This window comes from Xenopus tropicalis, chromosome 5, assembly GCF_000004195.4.
Source record: "Xenopus tropicalis strain Nigerian chromosome 5, UCB_Xtro_10.0, whole genome shotgun sequence".
Lineage (NCBI taxonomy): Eukaryota > Metazoa > Chordata > Amphibia > Anura > Pipidae > Xenopus > Xenopus tropicalis.
The window spans coordinates 153960917-153983587 of record NC_030681.2 but is presented as its reverse complement, the minus strand read 5'-3'; positions in this window follow the sequence as shown (position 1 = coordinate 153983587).

Below are 22671 nucleotides of genomic sequence, written 5' to 3'. Positions count from 1 at the left end.
TGGCACCTTACAGCCCCCCTGGCATTCCCAGTACCCAGAGGCACAAACAGCCCCCCCCAGCCCAATAAATAGTGACTGTCTGTGGCACCTTACAGCCCCCCTGGCATTCCCAGTACCCAGAGGCACAATTAGCCCCCCCAGCCCAATAAATAGTGACTGTCTGTGGCACCTTACAGCCCCCCTGGCATTCCCAGTACCCGAGGCACAAACAGCCCCCCCTCAGCCCAATAATAGTGACTGTCTGTGGCACCTTACAGCCCCCCTGGCATTCCCAGTACCCAGAGGCACAAACAGCCCCCCCCAGCCCAATAAATAGTGACTGTCTGTGGCACCTTACAGCCCCCCTGGCATTCCCAGTACCCAGAGGCACAAACAGCCCCCCCCAGCCCAATAAATAGTGACTGTCTGTGGCACCTTACAGCCCCCCTGGCATTCCCAGTACCCAGAGGCACAAACAGCCCCCCCCAGCCCAATAAATAGTGACTGTCTGTGGCACCTTACAGCCCCCCTGGCATTCCCAGTACCCAGAGGCGCAAACAGCCCCCCCCAGCCCAATAAATAGTGACTGTCTGATGCACCTTACAGCCCCCCTGGCATTCCCAGTACCCAGAGGCACAAACAGCCCCCCACCAGCCCAATAAATAGTGACTGTCTGTGGCACCTTACAGCCCCCCTGGCATTCCCAGTACCCAGAGGCACAAACAGCCCCCCCCAGCCCAATAAATAGTGACTGTGTGTGGCACCTTACAGCCCCCCTGGCATTCCCAGTACCCAGAGGCACAAACAGCCCCCCCAGCCCAATAAATAGTGACTGTCTGTGGCACCTTACAGCCCCCCTGGCATTCCCAGTACCCAGAGGCACAATTAGCCCCCCCAGCCCAATAAATAGTGACTGTCTGTGGCACCTTACAGCCCCCCTGGCATTCCCAGTACCCAGAGGCACAATTAGCCCCCCCAGCCCAATAAATAGTGACTGTCTGTGGCACCTTACAGCCCCCCTGGCATTCCCAGTACCCAGAGGCACAATTAGCCCCCCCAGCCCAATAAATAGTGACTGTCTGTGGCACCTTACAGCCCCCCTGGCATTCCCAGTACCCAGAGGCACAAACAGCCCCCCCAGCCCAATAAATAGTGACTGTCTGTGGCACCTTACAGCCCCCCTGGCATTCCCAGTACCCAGAGGCACAATCAGCCCCCCCAGCCCAATAAATAGTGACTGTCTGTGGCACCTTACAGCCCCCCTGGCATTCCCAGTACCCAGAGGCACAAACAGCCCCCCCAGCCCAATAAATAGTGACTGTCTGTGGCACCTTACAGCCCCCCTGGCATTCCCAGTACCCAGAGGCACAAACAGCCCCCCCCAGCCCAATAAATAGTGACTGTCTGTGGCACCTTAGAGCCCCCCTGGCATTCCCAGTACCCAGAGGCACAAACAGCCCCCCCAACCCAATAAATAGTGACTGTCTGTGGCACCTTACAGCCCCCCTGGCATTCCCAGTACCCAGAGGCACAAACAGCCCCCCCAGCCCAATAAATACTGACTGTCTGTGGCACCTTACAGCCCCCCTGGCATTCCCAGTACCAAGAGGCACAAACAGCCCCCCCAGCCCAATAAATAGTGACTTTCTGTGGCACCTTACAGCCCCCCTGGCATTCCCAGTACCCAGAGGCACAAACAGCCCCCCCAGCCCAATAAATAGTGACTGTCTGTGGCACCTTACAGCCCCCCTGGCATTCCCAGTACCCAGAGGCACAAACAGCCCCCCCAGCCCAATAAATAGTGACTGTCTGTGGCACCTTACAGCCCCCCTGGCATTCCCAGTACCCAGAGGCACAATTAGCCCCCCCAGCCCAATAAATAGTGACTGTCTGTGGCACCTTACAGCCCCCCTGGCATTCCCAGTACCCAGAGGCACAAACAGCCCCCCCAGCCCAATAAATAGTGACTGTCTGTGGCACCTTACAGCCCCCCTGGCATTCCCAGTACCCAGAGGCACAAACAGCCCCCCCCCAGCCCAATAAATAGTGACTGTCTGTGGCACCTTACAGCCCCCCTGGCATTCCCAGTACCCAGAGGCACAAACAGCGCCCCCAGCCCAATAAATAGTGACTGCCTGTGGCACCTTACAGCCCCCCTGGCATTCCCAGTACCCGAGGCACAAACAGCCCCCCCCCCCAGCCCAATTAATAGTGACTCTATGTGGCACCTTACAGCCCCCTTGGCATTCCCAGTACCCAGAGGCACAACAGCCCCCCCAGCCCAATAAATAGTGACTGTCTGTGGCACCTTACAGTCCCCCTGGCATTCCCAGTACCCAGAGGCACAAACAGCCCCCCCCCCAGCCCAATAAATAGTGACTGTCTGTGGCACCTTACAGCCCCCCTGGCATTCCCAGTACCCAGAGGCACAAACAGCCCCCCCCAGCCCAATAAATAGTGACTGTCTGTGGCACCTTACAGCCCCCCTGGCATTCCCAGTACCCAGAGGCACAAACAGCCCCCCCCCAGCCCAATAAATAGTGACTGTCTGTGGCACCTTACAGCCCCCCTGGCATTCCCAGTACCCAGAGGCACAAATAGCCCCCCCCCCCAGCCCAATAAATAGTGACTGTCTGTGGCACCTTACAGCCCCCCTGGCATTCCCAGTACCCAGAGGCACAAACAGCCCCCCCCAGCCCAATAAATAGTGACTGTCTGTGGCACCTTACAGCCCCCCTGGCATTCCCAGTACCCAGAGGCACAAACAGCCCCCCCCCAGCCCAATAAATAGTGACTGTCTGTGGCACCTTACAGCCCCCCTGGCATTCCCAGTACCCAGAGGCACAAACAGCGCCCCCAGCCCAATAAATAGTGACTGCCTGTGGCACCTTACAGCCCCCCTGGCATTCCCAGTACCCAGAGGCACAAACAGCCCCCCCAGCCCAATAAATAGTGACTGCCTGTGGCACCTTACAGCCCCCCTGGCATTCCCAGTACCCAGAGGCACAAACAGCCCCCCAGCCCAATACATAGTGACTGTCTGTGGCACCTTACAGCCCCCCTGGCATTCCCAGTACCAAGAGGCACAAACAGCCCCCCCCCCAGCCCAATAAATAGTGACTGTCTGAGGCACTTTACAGCCCCCCTGGCATTTCCAGTACCCAGAGGCACAAACAGCCCCCCCCCCAGCCCAATAAATAGTGACTGTCTGTGGCACCTTACAGCCCCCCTGGCATTCCCAGTACCCAGAGGCACAAACAGCCCCCCCAGCCCAATAAATAGTGACTGTCTGTGGCACCTTACAGCCCCCCTGGCATTCCCAGAACCCAGAGGCACAAACAGCCCCCCCAGCCCAATAAATAGTGACTGTCTGTGGCACCTTACAGCCCCCCTGGCATTCCCAGTACCCAGAGGCACAAACAGCCCCCCCAGCCCAATAAATAGTGACTGTCTGTGGCACTTTACAGCTTCCCTTGCATTCCCAGTACCCAGAGGCACAAACGCCCCCCCCCCCAGCCCAATAAATAATGACTGTGCCTCTGGGTACTGGGAATGCCAGGGGGGCTGTAAGGTGCAACAGACAGTCACTATTTATTGGGCTGGGGGGCTTTTTGTGCCTCTGGGTACTGGGAATGCCAGGGGGGCTGTAAGGTGCCACAGACAGTCACTATTTATTGGGCTGGGGGGGCTGTTTGTGCCTCTGGGTACTGGGAATGCCAGGGGGGCTGTAAGGTGCCACAGACAAACAGCCCCCCCAGCCCAATAAATAGTGACTGTCTGTGGCACCTTACAGCCCCCCTGGCATTCCCAGTACCCAGAGGCACAAACAGCCTCCCCCAGCACAATAAATAGTGACTGTCTGTGGCACCTTACAGCCCCCCTGGCATTCCCAGTACCCAGAGGCACAAACAGCCCCCCAGCCCAATAAATAGTGACTGTCTGTGGCACCTTACAGCCCCCCTGGCATTCCCAGTACCCAGAGGCACAAACAGCCCCCCCCCAGCACAATAAATAGTGACTGTCTGATGCACCTTACAGCCCCCCTGGCATTCCCAGTACCCAGAGGCACAAACAGCCCCCCCCCAGCACAATAAATAGTGACTGTCTGATGCACCTTACAGCCCCCCTGGCATTCCCAGTACCCAGAGGCACAAACAGCCCCCCCAGCCCAATAAATAGTGACTGCCTGTGGCACCTTACAGCCCCCCTTGCATTCCCAGTACCCAGAGGCACAAACAGCCCCCCCCCCAGCCCAATAAATAGTGACTGTCTGTGGCACCTTACAGCCCCCCTGGCATTCCCAGTACCCAGAGGCACAAACAGCCCCCCCGGCCCAATAAATAGTGACTGTCTGTGGCACCTTACAGCCCCCCTTGCATTCCCAGTACCCAGAGGCACAAGCAGCCCCCCCGGCCCAATAAATAGTGACTGCCTGTGGCACCTTACAGCCCCCCTGGCATTCCCAGTACCCAGAGGCACAAACAGCCCCCCAGCCCAATACATAGTGACTGTCTGTGGCACCTTACAGCCCCCCTGGCATTCCCAGTACCAAGAGGCACAAACAGCCCCCCCCCCAGCCCAATAAATAGTGACTGTCTGTGGCACTTTACAGCCCCCCTGGCATTTCCAGTACCCAGAGGCACAAACAGCCCCCCCCCCAGCCCAATAAATAGTGACTGTCTGTGGCACCTTACAGCCCCCCTGGCATTCCCAGTACCCAGAGGCACAAACAGCCCCCCCAGCCCAATAAATAGTGACTGTCTGTGGCACCTTACAGCCCCCCTGGCATTCCCAGTACCCAGAGGCACAAACAGCCCCCCCAGCCCAATAAATAGTGACTGTCTGTGGCACTTTACAGCTTCCCTGGCATTCCCAGTACCCAGAGGCACAAACAGCCCCCCCAGCCCAATAAATAGTGACTGTCTGTGGCACCTTACAGCCCCCCTGGCATTCCCAGTACCCAGAGGCACAAACAGCCCCCCCAGCCCAATAAATAGTGACTGTCTGTGGCACTTTACAGCTTCCCTGGCATTCCCAGTACCCAGAGGCACAAACGCCCCCCCCCCCAGCCCAATAAATAATGACTGTCTGTGGCACCTTAAGCCCCCCTGGCATTCCCAGTACCCAGAGGCACAAACAGCCCCCCCAGCCCAATAAATAGTGACTGTCTCTGGCACCTTACAGCCCCCCTGGCATTCCCAGTACCCAGAGGCACAAACAGCCCCCCCAGCCCAATAAATAATGACTGTCTGTGGCAACTTACAGCCCCCCTGGCATTTCCAGTACCCAGAGGCACAAACAGCCCCCCCCAGCCCAATAAATAGTGACTGTCTGTTGCACTTTACAGCCCCCTTGGCATTCCCAGTACCCAGAGGCACAAACAGCCCCCCCCAGCCCAATAAATAGTGACTGTCTGTGGCACTTTACAGCCCCCCTGGCATTCCCAGTACCCAGAGGCACAAACAGCCCCCCCCAGCCCAATAAATAGTGACTGTCTGTGGCACTTTACAGCCCCCCTGGCATTCCCAGTACCCAGAGGCACAAACAGCCCCCCCCAGCCCAATAAATAGTGACTGTCTGTGGCACCTTACAGCCCCCCTGGCATTCCCAGTACCCAGAGGCACAAACAGCCCCCCCCAGCCCAATAAATAGTGACTGTCTGTGGCACCTTACAGCCCCCCTGGCATTCCCAGTACCCAGAGGCACAAACAGCCCCCCCAGCCCAATAAATAGTGACTGTCTGTGGCACCTTACAGCCCCCCTGGCATTTCCAGTACCCAGAGGCACAAACAGCCCCCCACCAGCCCAATAAATAGTGACTGTCTGTGGCACCTTACAGCCCCCCTGGCATTCCCAGTACCCAGAGGCACAAACAGCCCCCCCAGCCCAATAAATAGTGACTGTCTGTGGCACCTTACAGCCCCCCTGGCATTTCCAGTACCCAGAGGCACAAACAGCCCCCCCAGCCCAATAAATAGTGACTGTCTGTGGCACCTTACAGCCCCCCTGGCATTCCCAGTACCCAGAGGCACAAACAGCCCCCCCAGCCCAATAAATAGTGACTGTCTGTGGCACCTTACAGCCCCCCTGGCATTCCCAGTACCCAGAGGCACAAACAGCCCCCCCCAGCCCAATAAATAGTGACTGTCTGTGGCACCTTACAGCCCCCCTGGCATTCCCAGTACCCAGAGGCACAAACAGCCCCCCCAGCCCAATAAATAGTGACTGTCTGTGGCACCTTACAGCCCCCCTGGCATTCCCAGTACCCAGAGGCACACACAGCCCCCCCAGCCCAATAAATAGTGACTGTCTGTGGCACCTTACAGCCCCCCTGGCATTCCCAGTACCCAGAGGCACAAACAGCCCCCCCAGCCCAATAAATAGTGACTGTCTGTGGCACCTTACAGCCCCCCTGGCATTCCCAGTACCAAGAGGCACAAACAGCCCCCCCCCCCAGCCCAATAAATAGTGACTGTCTGTGGCACCTTACAGCCCCCCTGGCATTCCCAGTACCCAGATTCACAAACAGCCCCCTCAGCCCAATAAATAGTGACTGTCTGTGGCACCTTACAGCCCCCCTGGCATTCCCAGTACCCAGAGGCACAAACAGCCCCCCCAGCCCAATAAATAGTGACTGTCTGTGGCACCTTACAGTCCCCATTGCATTCCCAGTACCCAGAGACACAAACAGCCCCCCCCCCAGCCCAATAAATAGTGACTGTCTGTGGCACCTTACAGCCCCCCTGGCATTCCCAGTACCCAGAGGCACGAACAGCCCCCCCCCAGCCCAATAAATAGTGACTGTCTGTGGCACCTTACAGCCCCCCTGGCATTTCCAGTACCCAGAGGCACAAACAGCCCCCCCAGCCCAATAAATGATGACTGTCTGTGGCACCTTACAGCCCCCCTGGCATTCCCAATACCCAGAGGCACAAACAGCCCCCCCCAGCCCAATAAATAGTGAGTGTCTGTGGCACTTTACAGCCCCCTGGCATTCCCAGTACCCAGAGGCACAAACAGCCCCCCCAGCCCAATAAATAGTGACTGTCTGTGGCACTTTACAGCCCCCCTGGCATTCCCAGTACCCAGAGGCACAAACAGCCCCCCCAGCCCAATAAATAGTGACTGTCTGTGGCACCTTACAGCCCCCCTGGCATTCCCAATACCCAGAGGCACAAACAGCCCCCCCCAGCCCAATAAATAGTGACTGTCTGTGGCACTTTACAGCCCCCCAGGCATTCCCAGTACCCAGAGGAACAAACAGCCCCCCCAGCCCAATTAATAGTGACTGTCTGTGGCACCTTACAGCCCCCCTGGCATTGCCAGTACCCAGAGGCACAAACAGCCCCCCTAGCCCAATAAATAGTGACTGTCTGTGGCACCTTACAGCCCCCCTGGCATTCCCAGTACCCAGAGGCACATTCAGCCCCCCCAGCCCAATAAATAGTGACTGTCTGTGGCACCTTACAGCCCCCCGGGCATTCCCAGTATCCAGAGGCACAAACAGCCCCTCCAGCCCAATAAATAATGACTGTCTGTGGCACCTTACAGCCCCCCGGGCATTCCCAGTACCCAGAGGCACAATCAGCCCCCCCCCCAGCCCAATAAATAGTGACTGTCTGTGGCACCTTACAGCCCCCCGGGCATTCCCAGTATCCAGAGGCACAAACAGCCCCCCCAGCCCTATAAATAGTGACTGTCTGTGGCACCTTACAGCCCCCCGGGCATTCCCAGTATCCAGAGGCACAAACAGCCCCCCCAGCCCAATAAATAGTGACTGTCTGTGGCACCTTACAGCCCCCCTGGCATTCCCAGTACCCAGAGGCACAATTAGCCCCCCCAGCCCAATTAATAGTGACTGTCTGTGGCACCTTACAGCCCCCCTGGCATTCCCAGTACCCAGAGGCACAAACAGCCCCCCCCCAGCCCAATAAATAGTGACTGTGTGTGGCACCTTACAGCCCCCCTGGCATTCCCAGTACCCAGAGGTACAAACAGCTCCCCCAGCCCAATAAATAGTGACTGTCTGTTGCACCTTACAGCCCCCCTGGCATTCCCAGTACCCAGAGGCACAAACAGCCCCCCCCCCAGCCCAATAAATAGTGACTGTCTGTGGCACCTTACAGCCCCCCTGGCATTCCCAGTACCCAGAGGCACAAACAGCCCCCCCCCCAGCCCAATAAATAGTGACTGTCTGTGGCACCTTACAGCCCCCCTGGCATTCCCAGTACCCAGAGGTACAAACAGCTCCCCCAGCCCAATAAATAGTGACTGTCTGTGGCACCTTACAGCCCCCCTGGCATTCCCAGTACCCAGAGGCACAAACAGCCCCCCCCCCCAGCCCAATAAATAGTGACTGTCTGTGGCACCTTACTGCCCCCTGGCATTCCCAGTACCCAGAGGCACAAACAACCCCCCCCAGCCCAATAAATAGTGACTGTCTGTGGCACCTTACAGCCCCCTGGCATTCCCAGTACCCAGAGGCACAAACCGCCCCCCCCAGCCCAATAAAAGAAAAGAAAAAAAGCAGAGAAATGATGGCATAAACAATACATCACATTGTGCCCTGTGAACTAACGGCTAATGAATGAGCGAGGGGGGAAGTGCCCTGTGAGGTAAACAGGAAGTAGTTACAGAGAATGAATGAGCGAGGGGGGAAGTGCCCTGTGAGGTAACCAGGAAGTAGTTACAGAGAATGAATGAGCGAGGGGGAAGTGTTCTGTGAGGTAACCAGGAAGTACTACAGTGAATGAATGAGCGAGGGGGGAAGTGCCCTGTGAGGTAACCAGGAAGTACCTACAGCTAATGAATGAGGGAGAGGGGAAGTGCCCTGTGAGGTAACCAGGAAGTACTAACGGCTAATGAATGAGCGAGGGGGGAAGTGCCCTGTGAGGTAACCAGGAAGTAGTTACAGAGAATGAATGAGCGAGGGGGGAAGTGCCCTGTGAGGTAACCAGGAAGTACGTACAGTGAATGAATGAGAGAGAGGGGAAGTGCCCTGTGAGGTAACCAGGAAGTACGTACAGTGAATGAATGAGCGAGGGGGGAAGTGCCCTGTGAGGTAACCAGGAAGTACCTACAGCTAATGAATGAGGGAGAGGGGAAGTGCCCTGTGAGGTAACCAGGAAGTACCTACAGCTAATGAATGAGGGAGAGGGGAAGTGCCCTGTGAGGTAACCAGGAAGTACCTACAGCTAATGAATGAGGGAGAGGGGAAGTGCCCTGTGAGGTAACCAGGAAGTACCTACAGCTAATGAATGAGGGAGAGGGGAAGTGCCCTGTGAGGTAACCAGGAAGTACTAACGGCTAATGAATGAGCGAGGGGGGAAGTGCCCTGTGAGGTAACCAGGAAGTACCTACAGCTAATGAATGAGGGAGAGGGGAAGTGCCCTGTGAGGTAACCAGGAAGTACTAACGGCTAATGAATGAGGGAGGGGGAAGTGCCCTGTGAGGTAACCAGGAAGTACCTACAGCTAATGAATGAGGGAGAGGGGAAGTGCCCTGTGAGGTAACCAGGAAGTACTAACGGCTAATGAATGAGCGAGGGGGGAAGTGCCCTGTGAGGTAACCAGGAAGTACGTACAGTGAATGAATGAGCGAGGGGGGAAGTGCCCTGTGAGGTAACCAGGAAGTACAGCAATTTCACATACATAAATGGAGTTTTTAGGTAAAATGTAATACAGACGTTATATACAAACGACAAGTTACCTGGGAATGGCTATTGCTATAAACAAAGCTCAAATAACTGTAACCCAGTGTCTGCCTGATCCAGAGTAAGGGGATAATGTGCAGCCATGTCTGATTTGCCTCAGGGAGGGACAGAAACCTTACTGCGCAACACTGCCTTAAAGTGAGGCTGGCATGGAATCACCTGATTGGAAGAAAGCAGCCCGGCCCCTGCGCCCCAGCAAATAGGAATGCAGAAACAGCCTTAATATAAATACACACGGAGCTACTAGTAGCAGCTACTAAAACAGACAATGCTGATCATTTATTGATAAATGTCTCTACGTGTGTTTAGCAGAGGGAATTCTCAGTACTGTCTATGGCAGGGGATTTTCTGGCGTTTAGTAGCCGTGAAAAAGTAGCTGCTACTAAGTAGCTCTGTGTGTCTTCACCCTAAATCTGTTCCTTCCCACATTGCTGTCAATTATACACCCTGGAAAAACAAGCCCTGTCTGTGCAAGTTACACTTTTGTTTCTAATGTTTCCTGTTTATTTACAAGCCCAGCACTGAGGAGTCTGACGGATAAATACAAGAGAAATGTCCCATCCGGACAGGATTATAATGATGTTTTTCTACTGCTGGGCACAGACAGACTGGGAGAATGTGGGGGGCAGAGCTGGAACCAGTAGAGAAGCCCCTCTATGTACCCAAGCTGGGTAAGTGACTCTCCCCTTATATTCAGCTACGCCCTGTTCTGCTCAATAGGATGATGTGGCCCTATGTGGGGCGGCTTTGGCTAGCTGGGCTCAGGGCCAGGGGACTAACTATAGGGGGGCCCAGAAGGTACAGGGGGCCCCATCAGGTCCTAATTAAGGAACAATTTGAATAAATGTTGGTAAAACCGGCCAACCTCTTGACATTTAAGGAGGCCCTAAAACGACTTTGCTGTGGGGGGCCCAGTAACATCTAGTTATGCCACTGCTCAGGACTGTGGCACAGTTGGCACAGAGCAAACAAGATTGCCAGAACATTGTGCTCCTTAGTGCCGGTGGGCACACAGCAAAACTGCCCAACAATAAGCAGCTGACAGTGGGAGGAGCATTGTGGCCCCCGGTAAATGCAGTTTGTCAGTTTTTATGATCCAGGGCCAGTCATTCTAATCGGCCCCTGCGAATAAGAGCCATGTGGCATATGGAAGGTGTTTGGATCAGTGGTTTCCACAACAGGGAGAATTTCCAGCAGCTGCTTTGGGCAACAATTCCCATGAACCCCTCCTAGCTGGCAGCAGATAGATAAGTATGCTGGGAGTTGTAGTTCTGTAAAATCATTCCCTGCACCAGTCAGTGACAAGGTCATACCTGGGGGGGGGGGTTATTAGGCCCATTGAGGTTGTACTTGAGAGGAGTATTAGGCCCATGAGGTCGTACCTGGGGGGGGGGGGGGTATTAGGCCTATGAGGTTGTACCTGGGGGTGGGGTATTAGGCCTATGAGGTTGTACCTGGGGGGGTATGAGGCCCATGAGGTCATACCTGGGGGTGGGGTATTAGGCCTATGAGGTTTGTACCTGGGGGGTATTTAGGCCCATAAGGTTGTACCTGGGGGGTATTAGGCCCACGATGTTGTACCTGGGGGTATTAGGCCCACGATGTTGTACCTGGGGGGTATTTAGGCCCACGAGGTTGTACCTGGGGGGGTATTAGGCCCATGAGATTGTACCTGGGGGGGTATTAGGCCCATGAGATTGTACCTGGGGGGGTATTAGGCCATGAGATTGTACCTGGGGGGGTATTAGGCCCATGAGATTGTACCTGGGGGGGGTATTAGGCCTATGAGGTTGTACCTGGGGGGTATTAGGCCCATGAGGTTGTACCTGGGGGGGTATTAGGCCCATGAGATTGTACCTGGGGGGTATTAGGCCCATGAGATTGTAACCTGGGGGGGTATTAGGCCCATGAGATTGTAACCTGGGGGGGGTATTAAGCCCATGAGATTGTACCTGGGGGGTATTAAGCCCATGAGGTTGTACCTGGGGGGTATTAGGCCCCATTAAGTTGTACCTGGGAGAGGGGTATTAGGCCCACAAGGGCATCGAGAAGATCCCACTAGAGAAGCAAATAGATACCAGTAATTGCAGCTGCACTGCAGCACATCAACAGGCAGAGGGCAGTCAAGAGATAAGTAAGAAGAGCAACTCGAACGAGTTTTTTCAACGGTTTCAAGGAGTTGGGCGAGTCCAAGGTGCCATATTGGATCACCCATAATGCTGCCTGGGAAAGGGGCCGTATTATTAACAACGTCACTCACCAAAATGGCTGCTCTACATAGATCAGCCTCATTCTCCATCGTACATTCAGAAAAGCAGGTTAGGGCAATACTCCCTACAGATGTGTATTATATCTCTATGTAAGTACCCCATGCCCAGCTGTACCTCACTCAGCCAGCAGGGAGTTGCAGGGAGTGGGGCAGGAGGGGTAGGACTCATTCCTATACAGAGTGATAAGCAGCTATGGGGGTAGCACTGCTGGGGGCGATTGGGGGCACTGTGTATGGGGGGTTGGGTCTATAGGGGCACTGTGTATGGGGGGTACTGTCTATGGGGGCAATTGGGGGCACTGTAAATGGGGGGCAAAACTGGTACATAGTTATAACTGACTGCCTTCTCTCTATATTTTTATTTTATACGTAGGAGTTGCTATATTGTACAGTATGAGGGTATAGCACATTAGTGTCTGATCCCACCATTTCAACCATATAAAAGGAGTATTTTTAAAAATAAATAAATAAATGGGGTGTGGTAATTGGGGCGGGGCCACAAAGGTGGGCGTGGTCAAAAATTGTCCGTCTTCATTTTTCAAACGTTGGGAGGTATGGGGTAGGCATAAATACAACTCACGGGGCCCGGCAGCGGCTAAAATATGTCGGGGGGGGGGTCGAGAGAGAAACTGTATTTGCAGGGGGTAGAACTGCTGAAGCGCTATGGGAGTGTCAGTACAGAAATGCAATACATTTCAGCAAACAGAGTTTATCGCTTTGAATGAAGTCACTTAATGATAAAGGGGGATTCTTACATATAAAAGCTGACCCCATGCAGTGCTGGAGGCATGCTGAGCTTTCCCTGATTTCCAACAGCCCCCCCCCCCCCAGCCTTTATATTTCAATGGGAAATGGCGGCTCTGCAGTCTCGGCATGTTTCCACCCTACACCCTCCCCAGAACATTCTCGGCCCAAAAGCACCGGCTCTGTCCTGAATTTACTTTCAAAATCTGGGCTTTTGCAGAAAGGACTTTTTAGCGATGCGGCCCCCCTGGACCCCCTCAGGCGCTGTAAAGGTAAGTGCCGGGGGGCATCGGAGGGGCCGCCTTGGGGGGCACATACTACACATGGGGGGGGCCCGGCGGGGATCAGGTCTGGGCCAGCAGGACCCACCAGGTTTATTCCCAGACCCCGGACAGACTCGGTGTGGCACATACATTCTGTGTGACATAAAATGCCCGAGGCCGCCCCTGTGGGTGTACCCCTCTGCGCATGCATGAACGCGCCCCCCTCTGCGCATGCGCGAACGCGCTTTTTAAACTCCCATAGGGAGCAGTGGGGAGAGGTCCCGACTGCTCCGTATGGGAGCAAAATTTTAAAATTTTCTTGCGGTGGGGCGGCATGCCGCCCCTAAACTTCTGCCGCCCTAGGCCCGGGCCTTTGTGGCCTTTCCACAACTCCGGGCCTGCATACAAATAGTATTTACACTATGCAACTGTCATATAGAGTGAATAGTGCATTGCACAAACCCCTACGCACCAACTCACCCACTAGTGTTATTCAAAAGCAAATCCCAATGTGCTACTGAGTAATAATAACTACAATTGGCACAAGGGAACCCTGTATGTTTGCCCCCCTGTTGGGTAAAATGGCTGTTCCCTTGTGCATATGCTCATTCCTATTGGATATTAAATATATGCCTGCAGGGGGCCCATATTAATACCCTGCAGGCACTTTGTATGCTGAGTGGGGAGTAGAGCGGGGCAGAATAGGTGTAGGGGGTACAGCTAATAGAAAGCAGTGTTATTTTCAGGAGAAGTAGAGAGAGGTTGGGGGGGCTATTGTAAGAGTACTTTGTGGGTAGGAGGAAACACAATGCTATAAATGTAGGGGGGGCACACAGAGCAAACACGTCGGGGCCATTAGTAACAATTATTCACATACAGGGGAATGTAGAGCAACAGGCAGGTATTAGGGGTTAGGGTTCCCCCTCTGCCGGCTTCTATCTTGGTTCTGACCCAGACAGCCCGGTTTCAGTAGGGCTGTTCCATTCAGAACTGCCTGCCCAGTGTCCCAGTTTGGTAAATTGGGCAGAATTCTCCCAGATTGATCCCCATGCCCTAGCCCCGCCCCCGCAATGTCAGTGGCCCAAACCCTGACACCAACTGGTGACAAAGACCCTGCCGCCCCCCCCTGGCCCAGGAGCGGGGCCCCCCAAGGTGAACTTTCCCTTCTGTCAACCCGTCCGATGTCGCTGCACACCCTGGGCATGTAGCAGGGCCCCAAGGGCCTGGGGCTACCGGGGATTTCCCACAGTGGCCGGCGGGCCACTCCGAACCTGTTCCCAATTAACTATTGGTTTCCCAGTAAGGGGTTCTTATGTCATTTGTTCCATTCCCAGTCAGTTTTATGGCTAAATCCCCCCCAGTGGGACTATTTTGCCATGAGTGTGGGTTTATAGTGGGTTCGCTAGCGGCAGTGCCAGTAACTGTTAGTGGGATGGAGGCGTGGCTACAAACCAACCCCCGCCGGGAGAGGCGGAGCCAAATCAGTGGGACTTTACCTTAGGGAAGGATTTCATAATCAGTTTATTTGGGTGCCTAAATTAATTTGAGCTTTTTGCCGCCCCTGGTAACTGGGGCGCTTCTGCCGCCTGAGGCGAGTTTCTCAACTCACCTAATGGCAGAAGCGCCCTTGGGGGCTGTCTCTGAGGGGGGTTGTCTCTGTGGGGGGTGCGGGGCTGTCTCTGAGGGGGGGGCTGGGCTGTCTCTGGGGCAGGGCTGTGTGGAGCTTTTCTGGGGCGGGGCTGTCTCTGGGGCGGAGCGGGCTGTGTGTGACTGTCTCTGGGGGGGCTGTGCGGGGCTGTCTCTGGGGGGGCTGTGCGGGGCTTTCTCTGGGGGGGCTGTGCAGAGCTGTCTATTGGGGGGGCTGTGCGGAACTGTCTCTTGGGGGGGCTGTGCGGAGCTGTCTCTGGGGGCGCTGTGCGGGGTTGTCTCTGGGGGGCTGTGCGGGGCTGTCTCTGGGGGGCTTTGCGGGGCTGTCTCTGGGGGGGCTTTGCGGGGCTGTGCGGGGCTGTCTCTGGGGGGCTGTCTCTGGGGGGGCTGTGCGGGGCTGTCTCTGGGGGGCTGTGTCTGGGGGGGCAGTATCTATTAGGTGCAACCCCAAATCAATATTTCATGGAGTTTGTTCTGATATAGGAGAGAAACGACATCACCTGCCTCTGAATTGTCAGCTTCATGGGAAAGGCTGCACGTTACACAGTCCATGTAGTGGCTCCTGGGATTCCATGATTTCCTATGGGCGGCTGTGCTGTTGGGGGTACTGTGTATGGGGGCAATTGTGAGTACTGTGTATGGGGGGGTACTGTCTATGGGGTACTGTGTATGGGGGGGTACTGTCTGTATGGGATCCATAGGGTTAATTAGTCCCTATGGCTTTAAACCCTGCAGCTTCCTGGTTTTGTGCTGTTACTGGGCAAAGCCCCATGTATCAGTTTGAGTTCATATGTGTGATTATTGGTTAATAGGGAGACCCCTCCCCTGGGACACAGATATAGTGTTTAGCAGGGGGGGGTCTGCCTCTTTGGCTGCCTGTGCTCACAGGGGAAGCAGCACTGTGCTGGAGGCAGAAGAACTAGGCCCCAGTAAAGCCATGTGCCCCACAGTGTGTCAGTCACTCTGGGGAAGTCGGGGACAGGGACCCCGTGAATGAGGAGCAGTTAGATAGCAAGTTTTGGGGGCACTTGTAGGAAAGTGAGTGCAGGGAGCAGTTTGGCTCAGAGGAAAGTAGCTGTGGGAGTCCCAGACAGGCCCTGTTGCCTTAGTGTAGGGCCACGGTTTAGACCTAGGAGGCAGGTAGTTTGAACCCTGATCCAGAGTTGCCGTGGGGCCTGAGGAGTGGGGTACCCAGCTGCCTGTTCCACAGAGTGGGCAACTGAACCGGTGGCACTGATCCTGCCCGGGCTCAAGGGAGTTGGGGGGAGCGGGTGTGCCCCCTCTCTGTGCTGTCCTCAGAGACTGCTATGCTAACTGATGTGTGAGTATATTGCATAACCCTGCAAGTTGCTTGTTGCTGAAAATAAACCAGTTCTACTGTTCAACTGCAAGAACCTTCTGGCGCCCATTTGTTATTCTGCACTGCACACAGCTACAGTGAGTTGTAGTTGCACTACACCCTAGCTCCGTTTGGTTACTTCCACATAGCGAAGGTCCATCCTGAAGGACTGAGTCACGTGTACCCCATGCTCTAGACCTATCTAGTCGTGCTATTGGCTTGTTACAGCCAAGAAAGGGTTACATGTCTATGGGGGCAATTGGGTTACTGTATATGGGGGGTATTGTCTATGGGGGCAATTGGGGGTACTGTGTATGGGGGGCAATTGTGAGTACTGTGTATGGGGGTTACTGTCTATGGGGGCACTGTGTATGGGAGCACTGTATGGGGGCATTTGGGGGGTACTTTGTATGGGGGTTACTGTCTATGGGGGCACTGTGTATGGGGGGCAATTGTGAGTACTGTGTATGGGGGATACTGTCTATGGGGGCAATTGGGGGTACTGTGTAGGGGTACTGTCTATGGGGGCAATTGTTGAAACTGTGTATGGGGTATTGGGGGCATTGTCTATTGAGTCAATTGGGGGCTAACTGTCTATGGGGGCAATGGGGGGCACTGTGAATGGGGGGTTACTGTCTATGGGGGCAGTGTGTATGGGGGGTACTAACTGACTAACTGGGTTATAACTGACTGCCTTCTCTCTATATTTGTATTTTATATGTAGGAGTTGCTATATTGTTTTCCTTAGGTAGTACAGTATGAGGCGTCTGATCCCGCCATTTCAACTATATAAAAGGAGTATTTTTAGAAAAAAATGGGGGTGTGGTAATTGGGGCGGGGCCACAAAAGCTACTGTGTATGTTTTCGTTTTTCAAATGTTGGGAGGTAGGATTTAATCATTTGGCAGTAATCTAATAATATAAATAGCCTGTGCGTACCCCAAGGGAGAGGCGCCATTGGGCACAATAATGGTCTGTGCCGCGGGAGGGGCACCCCCTATGGCCGGATTAGGGTATTCCCAGCCTAATTCCCGGCCACACTCCTACCAGATATCCGGCTGCTGACTGAGTTACATGTGGCCGTATTGGCCTAGGTACGGGCAGCTTTATATGGGGAGCAATACAGGTCTCTCCTGTCTCTTCAGATAAGGGCTTAAATACGTGAGTTGGGTGAGCATGGTGTTCATGACAAATTGTTGTGTGTTTGTTACCCACAATGCCAGCCTAACAGCGGGCACCCACGAAATAGCAGGGGCCATGCAACTGTGTGTGTAAATCCCGCGTAGCTAGTGGCAGCAGCGCTTCTTAGTCATTGTAGGTGTGAATGGCATCATTTGTGGCGCATCGATGCTCCCACCCCCAGAAATGCATCCGTATTCATAAAGCACCAACATATCCGCAGCGCTGTACAGTACATGGGTGTATACATTGTACATGCAGATCCCAAACAAACAACAACCATTAACCAGGGAAAGAGGGCCCTGTGTGCTCACAATCTAAAATGGCTTTTGCATTGGATTCAGGGAGCAGGGAGTGTGTATAGGCAAGTAACTTTGTAAATACTCTTGTCATACATGAACCCTAAGGTTGTATACATTTGCCTGAGCGCTATATACATTGTGTGTGTGTTTTTCCATAAATGTAGTCACTGGGTTTTTAGTGTTTTTATTTATATTTTTTTTTAGCTTTGCACTGCTTTCTCCATACATACACTGTACTAACATTGCATATTACCGTATATACTCGAGTATAAGCCGAGTTTTTCAGCCCTAAAAATGTGCTTAAAAAGTAAGCATCGGCTTATACTCGGGTATATATGGTAAAACTCGGGTATATGCGCTCAAACTACAGGCAATACAGTAGTTGCCCGCGGCCGGCCGTAAGCGGTGTGATGCGCATCGCGCAGCTGCACATAGGGAGCAGAGACGGCCATGAGGAGCACCCCAGAGCCCCCCCTCCCTGGACCCCCCCTGGACGACTGTGGCACCGTTCGGCAGGAATAAGCAGCATGTGTAGTCACTGGTAACATTCACAGGGACAACTTGCTTATATATGTGGTTTGAGTGGTGTGTGACACTTGCATAGCATTCATCTGTACCATGCATAATGAATATAATACTATTTAAAGCCTAGACTGGGTTCTTCATACATTATTGGACACAGCGAGTGGTGCGGGACACAGTGTGTTAAAAAAGAAGCCTTTCTGTCTCTCTCTAAAGATTACTTTCCTTGGCAGGACTGTGATGTTTTATTATGGATAAAGACTAAAAACATAAGCATGTGGCCATTAGAGTCCTGCTGGGCTCCTAGTTTCTTTTAGCACAACATTTGTGGTGTCTGTAAAATGCGTAATCTATCTCTGTTCAGCGTTTTCCTCTTGGTGAGCCATTCACACTTACAGTCCTGAGGCATTTTGTTCTGGAGATGGGATGTTTAAATTGAGCCATGAAAATATTTATTGTGATACAGCAATTTACTGTATTTAAAGTATACAGAAATGCCATATTTAGTTATGGGATTAAAGATTTTGTATACCGGTATATGGATGCTTTTCATGCTGCACCATTGAGGGGCTTATACTTGAGTCAATACGTTTTTCCAGTTTTCTTAGGTAAAATTAGGTACCTCGGCTTATATTCGGATCGGCTTATACTCGAGTATATACGCTATCTGCTTTACTCTTCTGCTAGCCACATGGCTGCTAGGCTGTTCCTAACTAGAACTCTTTGGTCTTTCAGGGTGAAGTATTGTACCGCGTGAGGTGGAAGGGACTCTGAAGGGGACACCTGGGAGCCCGAAGCCCATCTTGATGACTGTAAGGAAGTCCTGCCTGAATTTCGGAGGAAACAGGCCGAAAACAAACAGAAACCTGTCAAGAAGGAAATGCCGGTAATTAGACATCTAAGCAGCACCAATTAATATTGCTTATTAGCATCATCTCTTACCCGCAGTGGGACCCAATCAGTTCTCCTGCACATCACTTTGGCAAAGCCTGGCTGTGCGAGTCATGCAAATGCATTTGCTGCCACATTCATCCATTCTCTGGAACTCCATTGGTTTTACCCTTTCCTACTTTTTGCCTTAGGGCAGTGGGTGATTTGTGACAAAAAGCTTCTTTCAATTTCTTAAAATAAATGTAAAAATTAAACATTGTAATAAAACTTGTAAACATTTAGGGCTATTTATTATTATTAACATTTATTTATAAAGCGCCAACATATCCCACAGCGCTGTACAATAAGTGGGTTACATACATTGGACATACAGAGTAACATATAAAGCAACCAATAACCGATACAGGAGGGGAAGGGAGCCCTGCCCAAAAGAGCTTACACTCTACAAGGAGTAACATATAAAGCAATCAATAACCGATACAGGAGGGGAAGGGAGCCCTGCCCAAAAGAGCTTACACTCTACAAGGAGTAACATATAAAGTAATCAATAACCGATACAGGAGGGGAAGAGAGCCCTGCCCAAAAGAGCTTACACTCTACAAGGAGTAACATATAAAGTAATCAATAACCGATACAGGAGGGGAAGAGAGCCCTGCCCAAAAGAGCTTACACTCTACAAATGGCAACAGAGGGGGCATATTAACAGTTACTGCTATCCTAGTGAGAAAAGTCCGTCTGTCACTGCTCCATGTTGCTTTCAGTTGGGCGATTTCAATTTAATCAAAATTGGTGCCGGGGGACTGGGGAGTTTGAGCTCTGTTTTCTTTTTTTTTGCCAAAGAACCGCAGGAGTCACACATGGCTGTGCCCTACTGACCATAGGCTTGTAGTTTGGCCCTGTCCTATAATGCCATTTTTCATTCAAATGAACTCCTTATTGTTCTATGGTTTTTTTGTCTGGTATCTCTTTGTTGGAATGATACTCTTCCTGCACTAATATATACTGGAGCATGTCTTTCTGCCTGCCCCTTCCCTTAATCCTCACTTCCATTTTGGATGAAAACTTTGTTTTGTCAGCTCTTTATTCTCCCCAATCTCTTTTTAGCAGCAGAAATGATCTCCAAGTGATCTCTTTGAGGCAGATTCTGAGAGTGAGCAGAGTGACCAAAAGGCCGACTCCCCTCCGCAAACGAAGAAAAAATCCAGAGAGGAAGATGAAGAATTAGCACTTGAAGGGATGAAAAAGAAAAAAAATCCAAGTCTGGTAAATCTAAGGCAAAATCTAAGGCAGAAGCAGAGCTGTCTGATAGCTCATCCCCAGACCTAAAACCAAAGAAGAAACTATCAGAAAGCAAGGAAGATTTAAGTAACAAAAAGCAAAAGAAGGATGATCTCAAAGAGTTAAAAAAGGCAAAGAAAGAAGATGTAAAAGACCTAAAGGTCAAGGGAAAAGATGAATTAAGAGACAAACAGCAGAAGAAGGACAAAGTGAAGGACTGTGACCCCCCAGATTATGCCAGGCAGGTTTCTGAAGAGCTTTCCCATTCCATTAGTGTGAGTTCAGCCATTTTAACAGAGGAGAAAAAACAACCCATAGAGGAGCGAGAGGAAAAAGAACCAATTCAGGATCTGCCAGAGGGAAAGCCGAGCGAGTTACCCGGTATGGAAGAGGAGGAGGATGATGACGATGAGGAGGTGAAAGTTAAAGAAGAAGAAACCCCAAAAAAATAAAAGCTGAGAGAGGTGAGGAAAGGAAGGGCCTGTGTGACGAGCTGCAGAGTGAGAAAAAGAGCAGAAACAGCAGGAACCTTTGAGAAGGTAAAAGAGCTTTCTGTATTGGAAAGGCTGCACCTCTTCCTGCTCCGTTTCAGAAGGGCTCGCGAGCAAGCACGGAAGGGAAAGCAGCCCGTGGGCTCTGTATCTGAGGGATGCCTAAATGTCTCCCTGTTATTCCCTAGTTACACATTTATTCTTCTTCTACCAGATATTAATGTGCTATGCTCTATACATCCTTTGTGCTATCATTCCTTAAACATTTGTTAAATGGTTTATATTTCCTTTTTGCATCAAATACACTGACCCCTTTCAGACCTTCTCCTATTCAACTCCCAATCTCTCGTTCAACCCGCTGCCTGGTTGCCGGGGTAAATTAGACCGTAGCAGCCTGACACCTGAGAGAGTTGTTAAACTGTAGAGCTGCTGAACAAAAACCTAAAATATTGAAGTGTTTCCTTATCTTTCAGTTGCAATGAAATATATATTTACGAGTGCACTTGGTAACTGCCTGATTTAATTCCTAGGAAAAAGAAGGTAGAAAAACAGACACAGGAAAAGAGAAAACCAGGAAGAAACAGGAGTCTGAAAAAGAAGGGAAAAAAGAACAGAAGGGGGTAAAGAGTGAGTGTGCTTGGATTTGCTTAAATCTATATTTATTCCTACATATAGTTGTTAGTGCCCTGCACAACACAGAAATCCCTGATATCCCTATCTCTGTAATCTGTTTATTCAAAAAAGTAGGAATAAATCCCATTTTTATATGCTGAAATCCAGCTGCAAAACAGTTCTTCTCTTTCTGCATCATTTGAAATCCTGGCAGGGGAGGAGGGACTAAAACACTGATGTTACAAATTGTAGCAACTTCTCCCACAGCTTACAGACAGCATGCAGGAACTACATAACCTACAATGCATTGCACTGGGATGTTCCTTTCCTTATTGACATTACGTGTGCAGCAGGGGATTGTGGGATTGGGGAAAGGTAGGCTGAGGACAGCCGACTACTGCTACATTTTATTTGGGTCTCACAGTAGTCGGCCCAATCAGCGGGATTTAGGGAAATGTTCCAAACCGTATTATTACATTAAAAGTCATGAAAAGTCTGCGTGTTGTTTAACTGATTGTATATTGCAAAGTTGCTTGAGATTATGTTTAATTTTCAAAAAGCTTAAGTTGTGTTTGGGTGGAGTTCCCCTTTATCTATTTTCTGTGCATTATGGATGTCTGTCAGGTTGCCTTTCTTTTCCTGCTGTATTATTGGCACCTAAAATATATGCAATGATGCCATAAATATATAGAATGAAGGGGAATGTGGGAGAGTGATTATTGCACAGGGCAGTTTCACACTGGAACGAGCATACAAAAGAGAGGGGATCAGTGCACATTCCCAGGCCCCTTACTAGTAATGTAGTATGTGCAGCGCGTGTATTTTACTTACAGAGTTATGAGCCTAAAGCTGACACCGGCAAGGTATCCCCAATATGGCGCTCCTAACTATTATTCCCCGCTCATATTTTCCAAAGACCGACGCCTGTTTGTAGCATTTCTTGGGATAAATGTTCCAGTGTCAGGGCTTAGTCCCCCCCTGCCATTAGCTTTAATAGGAGAGAGATTGCCCAGAGCACAGCATTGGTTCCCTGGAACACTGACTGATATGCACCAGCGTATTGAAAACATCCATTCATTTCCCAAATTGGCTTTATTTGTAGCGTAAAGCGTCTCTTTATATTAAAAGCTGAAGGCAAAGGCTTCCTGGGTACTTACCTTTGCCATATTTCCCAGGGCAGTGTCACACGTGGCGCTTTGCTTAAAATCACACGTTCCGGCCATTTTCCAGTGAATATCCCAGTAATAGCAGTGTCGCCACATATAAATGGTAGCATATAATAAGTAGCTGCTTATAAATAGTAACTGCTAGTGATGAGCGAATCTGTTCCGTTTATCTTTAGCGAAAAATTCGCAATGTCGTGCGGCCAAAAATATTGTTACCCGCGACTATTTATATGCGGCTACAATTGATGAAATGTTTCGCCAGGTATGGATTCGTGGCG